This window comes from Rhinoderma darwinii, chromosome 4 (genome assembly GCF_050947455.1).
Source record: "Rhinoderma darwinii isolate aRhiDar2 chromosome 4, aRhiDar2.hap1, whole genome shotgun sequence".
In the NCBI taxonomy this organism is placed as follows: Eukaryota; Metazoa; Chordata; class Amphibia; order Anura; family Rhinodermatidae; genus Rhinoderma; species Rhinoderma darwinii.
In genome coordinates this window covers 100,813,982-100,829,535 of record NC_134690.1, presented here as the reverse complement: position 1 = coordinate 100,829,535, position 15,554 = coordinate 100,813,982, and positions in this window count along the sequence as shown.

The following is a 15,554-nucleotide window of genomic DNA, read 5'->3' as shown; positions in this document are numbered from 1 at the left end:
TGAATTATCAAGGCGTCACAAATAGGCTTCTACCTGGCTATACACGTTGTGCCTCATGACGTACACACTATCCCTCCATGTTTCACTCACTTGCACCCCATTATCCATTTATTTCTATTGAGGCACTTCATTTATTACTGCCCCCTATATTTCACTTATAGTATTACACTTGCACACACACTATTCATTTATTATTTCTTACTACACATCCCATGCACCACACACCACTCCCCTCAAGACTAGTGGGAGTGGCTATTATTATTTAAAGCACCTGCTCGCCCTTTCATCAGCATTTCTGGCCTGGCTGTGTCCATTTGCAAGTATGGCCTTTTTCGGTGTTTCTGTATATGTCCCTGTGTTTTTATCGGTTCTGTTTGTGCATCAGGAACGTTCTGTTCCAGTTTAGGATTTAGGGACTCGCAAGTCTGGGGATCCTTGTCGTGGATTGCGAGCTTGCGTCCTTTTGGCCAAAATGATTACCAATACCCCAGGTATTTTTCATTATTATGTATATTCGCTTCTCTTGGACACAACCGGGTCTTTGATGCTGGGAGAGCTTGGTGTGTTGTTGTTTGGCATAGCAAGCAGGGTAGCCCGCTCTATGAATTATCAAGGCGTCACAAATAGGCTTCTACCTGGCTATACACGTTGTGCCTCATGACGTACACACTATCCCTCCATGTTTCACTCACTTGCACCCCATTATCCATTTATTTCTATTGAGGCACTTCATTTATTACTGCCCCCTATATTTCACTTATAGTATTACACTTGCACACACACTATTCATTTATTATTTCTTACTACACATCCCATGCACCACACACCACTCCCCTCAAGACTAGTGGGAGTGGCTATTATTATTTAAAGCACCTGCTCGCCCTTTCATCAGCATTTCTGGCCTGGCTGTGTCCATTTGCAAGTATGGCCTTTTTCGGTGTTTCTGTATATGTCCCTGTGTTTTTATCGGTTCTGTTTGTGCATCAGGAACGTTCTGTTCCAGTTTAGGATTTAGGGACTCGCAAGTCTGGGGATCCTTGTCGTGGATTGCGAGCTTGCGTCCTTTTGGCCAAAATGATTACCAATACCCCAGGTATTTTTCATTATTATGTATATTCGCTTCTCTTGGACACAGCCGGGTCTTTGATGCTGGGAGAGCTTGGTGTGTTGTTGTTTGGCATAGCAAGCAGGGTAGCCCGCTCTATGAATTATCAAGGCGTCACAAATAGGCTTCTACCTGGCTATACACGTTGTGCCTCATGACGTACACACTATCCCTCCATGTTTCACTCACTTGCACCCCATTATCCATTTATTTCTATTGAGGCACTTCATTTATTACTGCCCCCTATATTTCACTTATAGTATTACACTTGCACACACTATTCATTTATTATTTCTTACTACACATCCCATGCACCACACACCACTCCCCTCAAGACTAGTGGGAGTGGCTATTATTATTTAAAGCACCTGCTCGCCCTTTCATCAGCATTTCTGGCCTGGCTGTGTCCATTTGCAAGTATGGCCTTTTTCGGTGTTTCTGTATATGTCCCTGTGTTTTTATCGGTTCTGTTTGTGCATCAGGAACGTTCTGTTCCAGTTTAGGATTTAGGGACTCGCAAGTCTGGGGATCCTTGTCGTGGATTGCGAGCTTGCGTCCTTTTGGCCAAAATGATTACCAATACCCCAGGTATTTTTCATTATTATGTATATTTGCTTCTCTTGGACACAGCCGGGTCTTTGATGCTGGGAGAGCTTGGTGTGTTGTTGTTTGGCATAGCAAGCAGGGTAGCCCGCTCTATGAATTATCAAGGCGTCACAAATAGGCTTCTACCTGGCTATACACGTTGTGCCTCATGACGTACACACTATCCCTCCATGTTTCACTCACTTGCACCCCATTATCCATTTATTTCTATTGAGGCACTTCATTTATTACTGCCCCCTATATTTCACTTATAGTATTACACTTGCACACACACTATTCATTTATTATTTCTTACTACACATCCCATGCACCACACACCACTCCCCTCAAGACTAGTGGGAGTGGCTATTATTATTTAAAGCACCTGCTCGCCCTTTCATCAGCATTTCTGGCCTGGCTGTGTCCATTTGCAAGTATGGCCTTTTTCGGTGTTTCTGTATATGTCCCTGTGTTTTTATCGGTTCTGTTTGTGCATCAGGAACGTTCTGTTCCAGTTTAGGATTTAGGGACTCGCAAGTCTGGGGATCCTTGTCGTGGATTGCGAGCTTGCGTCCTTTTGGCCAAAATGATTACCAATACCCCAGGTATTTTTCATTATTATGTATATTCGCTTCTCTTGGACACAGCCGGGTCTTTGATGCTGGGAGAGCTTGGTGTGTTGTTGTTTGGCATAGCAAGCAGGGTAGCCCGCTCTATGAATTATCAAGGCGTCACAAATAGGCTTCTACCTGGCTATACACGTTGTGCCTCATGACGTACACACTATCCCTCCATGTTTCACTCACTTGCACCCCATTATCCATTTATTTCTATTGAGGCACTTCATTTATTACTGCCCCCTATATTTCACTTATAGTATTACACTTGCACACACACTATTCATTTATTATTTCTTACTACACATCCCATGCACCACACACCACTCCCCTCAAGACTAGTGGGAGTGGCTATTATTATTTAAAGCACCTGCTCGCCCTTTCATCAGCATTTCTGGCCTGGCTGTGTCCATTTGCAAGTATGGCCTTTTTCGGTGTTTCTGTATATGTCCCTGTGTTTTTATCGGTTCTGTTTGTGCATCAGGAACGTTCTGTTCCAGTTTAGGATTTAGGGACTCGCAAGTCTGGGGATCCTTGTCGTGGATTGCGAGCTTGCGTCCTTTTGGCCAAAATGATTACCAATACCCCAGGTATTTTTCATTATTATGTATATTCGCTTCTCTTGGACACAGCCGGGTCTTTGATGCTGGGAGAGCTTGGTGTGTTGTTGTTTGGCATAGCAAGCAGGGTAGCCCGCTCTATGAATTATCAAGGCGTCACAAATAGGCTTCTACCTGGCTATACACGTTGTGCCTCATGACGTACACACTATCCCTCCATGTTTCACTCACTTGCACCCCATTATCCATTTATTTCTATTGAGGCACTTCATTTATTACTGCCCCCTATATTTCACTTATAGTATTACACTTGCACACACACTATTCATTTATTATTTCTTACTACACATCCCATGCACCACACACCACTCCCCTCAAGACTAGTGGGAGTGGCTATTATTATTTAAAGCACCTGCTCGCCCTTTCATCAGCATTTCTGGCCTGGCTGTGTCCATTTGCAAGTATGGCCTTTTTCGGTGTTTCTGTATATGTCCCTGTGTTTTTATCGGTTCTGTTTGTGCATCAGGAACGTTCTGTTCCAGTTTAGGATTTAGGGACTCGCAAGTCTGGGGATCCTTGTCGTGGATTGCGAGCTTGCGTCCTTTTGGCCAAAATGATTACCAATACCCCAGGTATTTTTCATTATTATGTATATTTGCTTCTCTTGGACACAGCCGGGTCTTTGATGCTGGGAGAGCTTGGTGTGTTGTTGTTTGGCATAGCAAGCAGGGTAGCCCGCTCTATGAATTATCAAGGCGTCACAAATAGGCTTCTACCTGGCTATACACGTTGTGCCTCATGACGTACACACTATCCCTCCATGTTTCACTCACTTGCACCCCATTATCCATTTATTTCTATTGAGGCACTTCATTTATTACTGCCCCCTATATTTCACTTATAGTATTACACTTGCACACACACTATTCATTTATTATTTCTTACTACACATCCCATGCACCACACACCACTCCCCTCAAGACTAGTGGGAGTGGCTATTATTATTTAAAGCACCTGCTCGCCCTTTCATCAGCATTTCTGGCCTGGCTGTGTCCATTTGCAAGTATGGCCTTTTTCGGTGTTTCTGTATATGTCCCTGTGTTTTTATCGGTTCTGTTTGTGCATCAGGAACGTTCTGTTCCAGTTTAGGATTTAGGGACTCGCAAGTCTGGGGATCCTTGTCGTGGATTGCGAGCTTGCGTCCTTTTGGCCAAAATGATTACCAATACCCCAGGTATTTTTCATTATTATGTATATTCGCTTCTCTTGGACACAGCCGGGTCTTTGATGCTGGGAGAGCTTGGTGTGTTGTTGTTTGGCATAGCAAGCAGGGTAGCCCGCTCTATGAATTATCAAGGCGTCACAAATAGGCTTCTACCTGGCTATACACGTTGTGCCTCATGACGTACACACTATCCCTCCATGTTTCACTCACTTGCACCCCATTATCCATTTATTTCTATTGAGGCACTTCATTTATTACTGCCCCCTATATTTCACTTATAGTATTACACTTGCACACACACTATTCATTTATTATTTCTTACTACACATCCCATGCACCACACACCACTCCCCTCAAGACTAGTGGGAGTGGCTATTATTATTTAAAGCACCTGCTCGCCCTTTCATCAGCATTTCTGGCCTGGCTGTGTCCATTTGCAAGTATGGCCTTTTTCGGTGTTTCTGTATATGTCCCTGTGTTTTTATCGGTTCTGTTTGTGCATCAGGAACGTTCTGTTCCAGTTTAGGATTTAGGGACTCGCAAGTCTGGGGATCCTTGTCGTGGATTGCGAGCTTGCGTCCTTTTGGCCAAAATGATTACCAATACCCCAGGTATTTTTCATTATTATGTATATTCGCTTCTCTTGGACACAGCCGGGTCTTTGATGCTGGGAGAGCTTGGTGTGTTGTTGTTTGGCATAGCAAGCAGGGTAGCCCGCTCTATGAATTATCAAGGCGTCACAAATAGGCTTCTACCTGGCTATACACGTTGTGCCTCATGACGTACACACTATCCCTCCATGTTTCACTCACTTGCACCCCATTATCCATTTATTTCTATTGAGGCACTTCATTTATTACTGCCCCCTATATTTCACTTATAGTATTACACTTGCACACACACTATTCATTTATTATTTCTTACTACACATCCCATGCACCACACACCACTCCCCTCAAGACTAGTGGGAGTGGCTATTATTATTTAAAGCACCTGCTCGCCCTTTCATCAGCATTTCTGGCCTGGCTGTGTCCATTTGCAAGTATGGCCTTTTTCGGTGTTTCTGTATATGTCCCTGTGTTTTTATCGGTTCTGTTTGTGCATCAGGAACGTTCTGTTCCAGTTTAGGATTTAGGGACTCGCAAGTCTGGGGATCCTTGTCGTGGATTGCGAGCTTGCGTCCTTTTGGCCAAAATGATTACCAATACCCCAGGTATTTTTCATTATTATGTATATTCGCTTCTCTTGGACACAGCCGGGTCTTTGATGCTGGGAGAGCTTGGTGTGTTGTTTGGCATAGCAAGCAGGGTAGCCCGCTCTATGAATTATCAAGGCGTCACAAATAGGCTTCTACCTGGCTATACACGTTGTGCCTCATGACGTACACACTATCCCTCCATGTTTCACTCACTTGCACCCCATTATCCATTTATTTCTATTGAGGCACTTCATTTATTACTGCCCCCTATATTTCACTTATAGTATTACACTTGCACACACACTATTCATTTATTATTTCTTACTACACATCCCATGCACCACACACCACTCCCCTCAAGACTAGTGGGAGTGGCTATTATTATTTAAAGCACCTGCTCGCCCTTTCATCAGCATTTCTGGCCTGGCTGTGTCCATTTGCAAGTATGGCCTTTTTCGGTGTTTCTGTATATGTCCCTGTGTTTTTATCGGTTCTGTTTGTGCATCAGGAACGTTCTGTTCCAGTTTAGGATTTAGGGACTCGCAAGTCTGGGGATCCTTGTCGTGGATTGCGAGCTTGCGTCCTTTTGGCCAAAATGATTACCAATACCCCAGGTATTTTTCATTATTATGTATATTCGCTTCTCTTGGACACAGCCGGGTCTTTGATGCTGGGAGAGCTTGGTGTGTTGTTGTTTGGCATAGCAAGCAGGGTAGCCCGCTCTATGAATTATCAAGGCGTCACAAATAGGCTTCTACCTGGCTATACACGTTGTGCCTCATGACGTACACACTATCCCTCCATGTTTCACTCACTTGCACCCCATTATCCATTTATTTCTATTGAGGCACTTCATTTATTACTGCCCCCTATATTTCACTTATAGTATTACACTTGCACACACACTATTCATTTATTATTTCTTACTACACATCCCATGCACCACACACCACTCCCCTCAAGACTAGTGGGAGTGGCTATTATTATTTAAAGCACCTGCTCGCCCTTTCATCAGCATTTCTGGCCTGGCTGTGTCCATTTGCAAGTATGGCCTTTTTCGGTGTTTTTGTATATGTCCCTGTGTTTTTATCGGTTCTGTTTGTGCATCAGGAACGTTCTGTTCCAGTTTAGGATTTAGGGACTCGCAAGTCTGGGGATCCTTGTCGTGGATTGCGAGCTTGCGTCCTTTTGGCCAAAATGATTACCAATACCCCAGGTATTTTTCATTATTATGTATATTCGCTTCTCTTGGACACAGCCGGGTCTTTGATGCTGGGAGAGCTTGGTGTGTTGTTGTTTGGCATAGCAAGCAGGGTAGCCCGCTCTATGAATTATCAAGGCGTCACAAATAGGCTTCTACCTGGCTATACACGTTGTGCCTCATGACGTACACACTATCCCTCCATGTTTCACTCACTTGCACCCCATTATCCATTTATTTCTATTGAGGCACTTCATTTATTACTGCCCCCTATATTTCACTTATAGTATTACACTTGCACACACACTATTCATTTATTATTTCTTACTACACATCCCATGCACCACACACCACTCCCCTCAAGACTAGTGGGAGTGGCTATTATTATTTAAAGCACCTGCTCGCCCTTTCATCAGCATTTCTGGCCTGGCTGTGTCCATTTGCAAGTATGGCCTTTTTCGGTGTTTCTGTATATGTCCCTGTGTTTTTATCGGTTCTGTTTGTGCATCAGGAACGTTCTGTTCCAGTTTAGGATTTAGGGACTCGCAAGTCTGGGGATCCTTGTCGTGGATTGCGAGCTTGCGTCCTTTTGGCCAAAATGATTACCAATACCCCAGGTATTTTTCATTATTATGTATATTCGCTTCTCTTGGACACAGCCGGGTCTTTGATGCTGGGAGAGCTTGGTGTGTTGTTGTTTGGCATAGCAAGCAGGGTAGCCCGCTCTATGAATTATCAAGGCGTCACAAATAGGCTTCTACCTGGCTATACACGTTGTGCCTCATGACGTACACACTATCCCTCCATGTTTCACTCACTTGCACCCCATTATCCATTTATTTCTATTGAGGCACTTCATTTATTACTGCCCCCTATATTTCACTTATAGTATTACACTTGCACACACACTATTCATTTATTATTTCTTACTACACATCCCATGCACCACACACCACTCCCCTCAAGACTAGTGGGAGTGGCTATTATTATTTAAAGCACCTGCTCGCCCTTTCATCAGCATTTCTGGCCTGGCTGTGTCCATTTGCAAGTATGGCCTTTTTCGGTGTTTCTGTATATGTCCCTGTGTTTTTATCGGTTCTGTTTGTGCATCAGGAACGTTCTGTTCCAGTTTAGGATTTAGGGACTCGCAAGTCTGGGGATCCTTGTCGTGGATTGCGAGCTTGCGTCCTTTTGGCCAAAATGATTACCAATACCCCAGGTATTTTTCATTATTATGTATATTCGCTTCTCTTGGACACAGCCGGGTCTTTGATGCTGGGAGAGCTTGGTGTGTTGTTGTTTGGCATAGCAAGCAGGGTAGCCCGCTCTATGAATTATCAAGGCGTCACAAATAGGCTTCTACCTGGCTATACACGTTGTGCCTCATGACGTACACACTATCCCTCCATGTTTCACTCACTTGCACCCCATTATCCATTTATTTCTATTGAGGCACTTCATTTATTACTGCCCCCTATATTTCACTTATAGTATTACACTTGCACACACACTATTCATTTATTATTTCTTACTACACATCCCATGCACCACACACCACTCCCCTCAAGACTAGTGGGAGTGGCTATTATTATTTAAAGCACCTGCTCGCCCTTTCATCAGCATTTCTGGCCTGGCTGTGTCCATTTGCAAGTATGGCCTTTTTCGGTAATGCTGTAATTGCTGCAAATGGAGCATTCTTTGACGAAAGCAAAGTTTGAAGGAGAAAATTATTATTTCAAATAAAAATCATTATTTCTAACCTTGTCAATGTCTTGACTATATTTTCTAATCATTTTGCACTTCATTTGATAAATATAAGTATGAGTTTTCATGGAAAACACAAAATTGTCTGGGTGACCCCAAACTTTTGAACGGTAGTGTATATATACAGAAATATACCAAGTCCAGCAGCACCGGCAGCGTGTGGGTGCAAGCTCTGAGGGACAGACCAAGTCCCAGATACACAGAAGTCAAAAAATGAGCAGCAACTCCAATAGTTAGGGTGAAAAAAGTGGGTACTTTTATTGCCCGTGCAGCGTTTCAGCTCCGTTCACTGGAGCCTTTTTCAAGCAAATGACACAGTGTAGGATCACACAATATAACAGGAGGCTAATCAAGCAGTGTTACAACATAATCAGTGAAACAGTGAATCGATTGTACAGAAAAATCGATATATGACATCGCATATAACATTGGTGTGTGGTAGAGAAACACAACAGTGTATAAAATAGCTGTATTAATAAATACTGGCAAGTGTGTATACATAAACACATTAATAAGGTATGTGTATACAAGTGTGGAGTGGGTTAAAATAATTACATCACCTCTCATTATCTCGCAGGTGTAAACGCCGAAAACGGCGTCCGGGCAGCGCAAACTGCGCATGTCCGGAAGTAAGTCTAGTTGGGAGTAACAGGATATAGACGGCGCATGCGCCGTAGAGAAAATGAAGCCGCGGCGGCCATGATGGTAAGGGAAATACATTACAGACGCCAGGAAGCGTTTTGCAGAACGAAATATATATACAAAATCGGGGTATACCTCTCGGTCATCCTGATAATAAGGTGGAGGAAGTCTAGATATAGATAAGGGCGCTAGGGAAAAACGGTAATGCGGGTATGCCCATAGATTGTATGCATTTATATATACCACGATTTTGTATATATACTTTTTTTCACCCTTACTATTGGAGTTGCTGCTCATTTTTTGACTTCTCTATATATATATATATATATATATATATATATATATATATATAAAAAAAAATTGTAATATAGGAATGTTTATTTATAATTGTAATATTGAACTTTGCACTTTATATATTTATAGAAATAATAATAATCTTTGCACTTTATGGAACCCTTTTACCTTTTGTGCGCATTTGCTGTGTTCCTGGCAATCATCTGGTTTGCCTTGCATTTGGTTCGGTGATCTGGTTCGTATCACTGTGCGATAGGGCCCTCGCATGGTGGGCGTCCCAGGTGTCTATCCTTATCTTATTTCTTCCTTATCCATCTTTCACTTATATATAATGCCGTTAGTGGGTTAGAACTGGAGGGTGAAGACATGGGTGAGCAGGATCAGGTAAGTAGCTGGGTTAATGTAGTTAGGGGCAGTAGAAAGGGGTCAAAGAAAAGGAAGGCCGATCCGGTTTCTGACATTCCAAGCAAAATTGCCAAGTTGGGTGATGATGCGAGGGTGTCAGTCTCAGAAATGGCAGCCCTAGTGGATACTGATCTCCCTAACGGCCGGGAGAACAGCCCAGCTTGTAGTCGGCGGGATGGCAATGCAGGTAAGCCAAGGCAATTGATAGTCGTAGGGGATTCTATAATCAGGAAGACGGATAGAATAATTTGTCGCCAAGACCACCTCAACCGAATGGTTTGCTGTCTCCCTGGTGCCAGAGTTCGGCATGTGGTGGAACGGGTGGACAAATTGCTGGGAGGGGCTGGTGATGATCCAGCTGTCGTGGTCCATGTCGGTACCAACGACAGAATAAATGGTAGGTGGAGGAGCCTTAAGAATAATTTTAAAGAACTAGGCTACAAGCTGAAGGGAAGGACCTCCAAGGTTGTATTCTCAGGAATACTGCCTGTGCCATGCGCATCACAGGAAAGACAGCGGGAGCTCAGGGAGTTAAATGCATGGCTTAAGTCTTGGTGTAGAGGAGAAGGATTTGGGTTCCTAGAGCACTGGGCTGACTTTTCATTGGGGTACAAACTGTATTCTGCAGATGATTTGCACCTAAACGGAAGGGGGTCCGCTGTGCTGGGGGAGAGAATTCTAGCTGGGGTGGCGGAGTATTTAAACTAGGGCTGAGGAGGGAGTTCAATGTAGAAAAAAAAGGGGTTGCCAGGTTAGAGAGGGGTCAGACTATATTGGTGGGGGGAGAAACAGAATGTGGGGAGAGGACTAGACAACAGGATAAGGAGATCCATTTGTTACAGAACAGCAGTGTAAATAAAAATGCCCAAATAATGTCAAATCACATTTCTGATAATAAAAGTGAAAAACTGAAAGGCAAGTTAAAGTGTATGTTCACAAATGCCAGAAGTCTAGCAAGCAAAATGGGGGAGCTGGAGGCCTTGGTACTGGAAGAAAATATAGATATAGTTGGTGTTGCTGAAACATGGCTGGACTCTTCACATGACTGGGCTGTAAATCTACAGGGTTTTACACTGTTTCGGAAAGACAGGACAAATAGGAAAGGTGGTGGTGTATGTCTGTATGTGAGAAATGATATGAAGGCAAGTGTGAAAGAGACAATAGTGGGTGAAGATTGTGAGGTGGTTGAAACCTTGTGGGTGGAATTACAAAGGGAGGTAAAGACTGAAAAAATTACTTTTGGTGTAATCTATAGACCCCCCAATATAACTGAGGAGATGGAGGGTCAGCTATATAAACAGATGGAGCGGGCTGCACAGGCGGGTACTGTAGTGATAATGGGAGATTTTAATTTCCGGGATATTAATTGGTGTCATGGTTCTGCTTCAACTGCAAAGGGGAGACATTTCCTCAACCTGTTGCAGGAAAATTTTATGGGCCAGTTTGTGGAAGACCCAACTAGAGGTGAAGCTCTGTTGGATCTGGTCATTTCTAATAATGCAGAGCTTGTTGGGAGCGTCAATGTTCGTGAAAACCTCGGTAACAGTGATCACAATATAGTTACATTTTACCTATGCTGTAAAAAACAAACACAGGCTGGGAGGGCAAAAACATTTAATTTTAAGAAAGCCAATTTCCCCAGGATGAAGGCTGCAATTCAGGATATAGACTGGGAATAACTAATGTCAAATAATGGGACAAATGATAAATGGGAGATTTTCAAATCTACTTTGGGTTATTACAGTGCAAAATTTATTCCTATAGGTAACAAGTATAAACGACTAAAATTAAATCCCACATGGCTTACACCTTCTGTGAAAGGGGCAATACATGACAAAAAAAGGGCATTTAAAAAATACAAATCTGAGGGTACATCTGCAGCCTTTGTAAAATATAAAGAGCTTAATAAAATCTGTAAAAATGTAATAAAATTAGCAAAAATACAAAATGAAAGGCAGGTGGCCAAGGATAGTAAAACAAATCCCCAAAAATTCTTCAAGTATATAAATGCTAAAAAGCCAACGTCTGAACATGTAGGACCCCTAGATAGTGGGGTAATTGGGGAGTTGGTCACAGGGGATTAAGAGAAGGCAGAGTTACTAAATGGGTTCTTTAGCTCTGTATATACAACAGAAGAAAGAGCAGCCGATGTAGCCGGTGCCAGTGCTGTTAATACATCAGTTGATATAATGAATTGGATGAATGTAGATATGGTCCAAGCTAAATTAAATAAAATAAATGTGCACAAGGCCCCGGGACCAGATGGGATACACCCTAGAGTTCTTAAGGAGCTTAGTTCAGTTATTTCTGTCCCCCTTTTCATAATATTCAGAGAATCTCTAGTGACTGGTATAGTGCCAAGGGACTGGCGCAGGGCAAATGTGGTGCCTATTTTCAAAAAGGGCTCTAGGTCTTCCCCGGGTAATTATAGACCAGTAAGCTTAACATCCATCGTGGGGAAAATGTTTGAGGGGCTATTGAGGGACTATATACAGGATTATGTGACAATAAATAGCATTATAAGTGACAGCCAGCACGGTTTTACTAAGGACAGAAGTTGTCAAACTAACCTAATCTGTTTTTATGAAGAGGTGAGCAGAAGCCTAGACAGAGGGGCCGCTGTGGATTTAGTGTTTTTGGACTTTGCAAAGGCATTTGACACTGTCCCTCATAGACGTCTAATGGGTAAATTAAGGACTATAGGTTTAGAAAATATAGTTTGTAATTGGATTGAGAATTGGCTCAAGGACCGAATCCAGAGAGTTGTGGTCAATGATTCCTACTCTGAATGGTCCCCGGTTATAAGTGGTGTACCCCAGGGTTCAGTGCTGGGACCACTATTATTCAACTTATTTATTAATGATATAGAGGTTGGGATTAATAGCACTATTTCTATTTTTGCAGATGACACCAAGCTATGTAATATAGTTCAGTCTATGGAAGATGTTCATGAATTGCAAGCGGATTTAAACAAACTGAGTGTCTGGGCATCCTCTTGGCAGATGAAGTTTAATGTAGATAAATGTAAAGTTATGCATCTGGGTACCAACAACCTGCATGCATCATATGTCCTAGGGGGAGCTACACTGGGGGAGTCACTTGTTGAGAAGGATCTGGGTGTACTTGTAAATCATAAACTAAATAACAGCATGCAATGTCAATCAGCTGCTTCAAAGGCCAGCAGGATATTGTCGTGTATTAAAAGAGGCATGGACTCGCGGGACAGGGATGTAATATTGCCACTTTACAAAGCATTAGTGAGGCCTCATCTAGAATATGCAGTTCAGTTCTGGGCACCAGTTCATAGAAAGGATGCCCTGGAGTTGGAAAAAATACAAAGAAGAGCAACGAAGCTAATTAGGGGCATGGAGAACATAAGTTATGAGGAAAGATTAAAAGAACTAAACCTATTTAGCCTTGAAAAAAGACGACTAAGGGGGGACATGATTAATTTATATAAATATATTAATGGCACATACAAAAAATATGGTGAAATCCTGTTCCATGTAAAACCCCCTCAAAAAACAAGGGGGCATTCCCTCCGTCTGGAGAAAAAAAGGTTCAACCTGCAGAGGCGACAAGCCTTCTTTACAGTGAGAACTGTGAATCTATGGAATAGCCTACCGCAGGAGCTGGTCACAGCAGAGAAAGTAGATGGCTTTAAAAAAGGGTTAGATAATTTCCTAGAACAAAAAAATATTAGCTCCTATGTGTAGAGGTTTTTTTCTTCCCTTTTCCCGTCCCTTGGTTGAACTTGATGGACATGTGTCTTTTTTCAGCCGTACTAACTATGTAACTATGTAACTATATAATCATGTATTTTTTTCACTTGTATTAATAATGTAGATGTCTTCACATATATAAATATATGTTTTAATTAAGTCTGATGTAGTATTATATCATTGACATAGGCCATTGTGGATCAAATATGTTATTTTTGTATATGATTATTTATTCATAGTTTAAATTATTTATTTAATATTTATTTAACTGTTACATATATCTATATATATTTCTGTAATGAATGATGAAATGCAATTATTCTATGAACTATTTTCACAAATCCCTGCGTTATAAAATATTCCTGTGAAATGTTAAATGTGAAAAAATACTTGATTAATAATAGATTTTTCCTATTGTCTAGTAAATATAATGTTATGGTCCTGATCGGTTTAGGTTTTGAAGTGGTGACATGATGGTATTTGGATCGGCTGCTTAATATATTTGACAAATTTAAATTCTTTATAAATTTAAGTACGTCTGTACATTTCTCATGTAGTAGCGATTGTGCGCATGCGCGTTGAAATACCCATCTGCTTCAGACCGGAAGCTGTCAGATTACTGGCGGACATCGCATGTGGGCAGATGCGCACAGCGATAGACGTCATGACGCTGATGGAGTGACGTAGGGGGGTGTGCGTAATGCGGCATGTGCCATTGGCCATCGCTCTTTTCCATCCATTACTTAGACTAGTACTCAGAGTAGTTTACACATACTCCTGACGAAGGTTGCGAAGCGCGCGTCGAGGTGCACTGTCTCCAGGTGCTAGATTTAAACCACCATCATGTCCTCCACAGGTATGATGACCTATACATGTTTGTATTATTAGGGACCATTGTACTGTGTACCATATAAATAAGCGGAATGGATATCCAATCATACTATTTAAGCTGATGTGCATGCTGGTATACTACGAGCATAATAGATATCTAATCATACTATTTTATTGATGTACATGTTGGTATACTATTGCTATCTGTGGAAAAATTGTGACTAATAACTATGATTACACCTGGCTGATTTTATGTTTTTTTTTTTATATGTTTGTAGTATATACTTGTAGGGGGGTTATGTTTGTTTAAATGTGTATTAAATTAAAATAAATTATATTTAATAAATTAAATCTTGTGATATCGAGATATTTCTTTTTTTGGTTAACCACATGTATACAACTGAACAAAAAGGTGTCTATGCAGCTATCACATGTATAGCTGGACCCAATCAAAGGTATACATAAATAATGAGTACAAGTGAGGGAAGGCATACAGACCAAGATGATTACCACCTGCCCAACACGCATCTTGCTGTTGCTCCTTCTGGGGCATATCTTCTGGAGATAACCCAGAAGAAGCAACGGTGAAACTCGCATTGGGCAGGTGGTCGTCATCTTGGTCTGTATGCCTTCCCTTACTTGTACCTATTATGCACATATACCCTTGATTGGTTCCTGTGGTGCATGTGATAGCTGCATAGACACCTCTTTACTCAGTTGTATACATGTGATATACTAAGGATTGCACTGTGTATTTTATATTCAGGTCTATGCACGGCTTATACTATTCATGGCACTGTCAAAGTAGCCTGGGTTTGGGAGAGTTAAAGGTACTCTAAGAATCCAGCCTCGGAGTCCAAATTAGGATATCGATGCATCGGAGAGAAGACACAGACACAGACAAGTGCTTTAGTATCTCATGTGGCTTTCTCTGAAGAACCATGCCCCGTTCGGTTTATTTATACAGGACAAGATGCCAAAGAGAGATAACATACAAAAGCCAATAGTAGACACACTCGATTGCAAGTATAGCTTCACTACAGTGGTAGCTTAAACAATTAGGTTTAAGATCACCTATGATACAAACATACATGTTAGATAAAGACACAACCTGTGAAAACGCCCTGATAACAAGTTAGACTGAACTTTAAACTTTCCTGGGGTTTTTATAGCCCACGTACACACGTCTAATTTTCATTAACTCTCTATCTCATTCTTATAGCCTGATTATACAGGATAAACAACTTAACCCTTCGGTTACTTTCATAGCACTAAGCACTTTATTTTGGTTACTCTACATGACCTGTAGTGATACTTTATTGCGTGCACAATGCAATCTGTCAAGGTTGTTCCGCATAGCCTGTATTGATCATCTGTATTCTCTGTAATAAATTTATGCTGTATA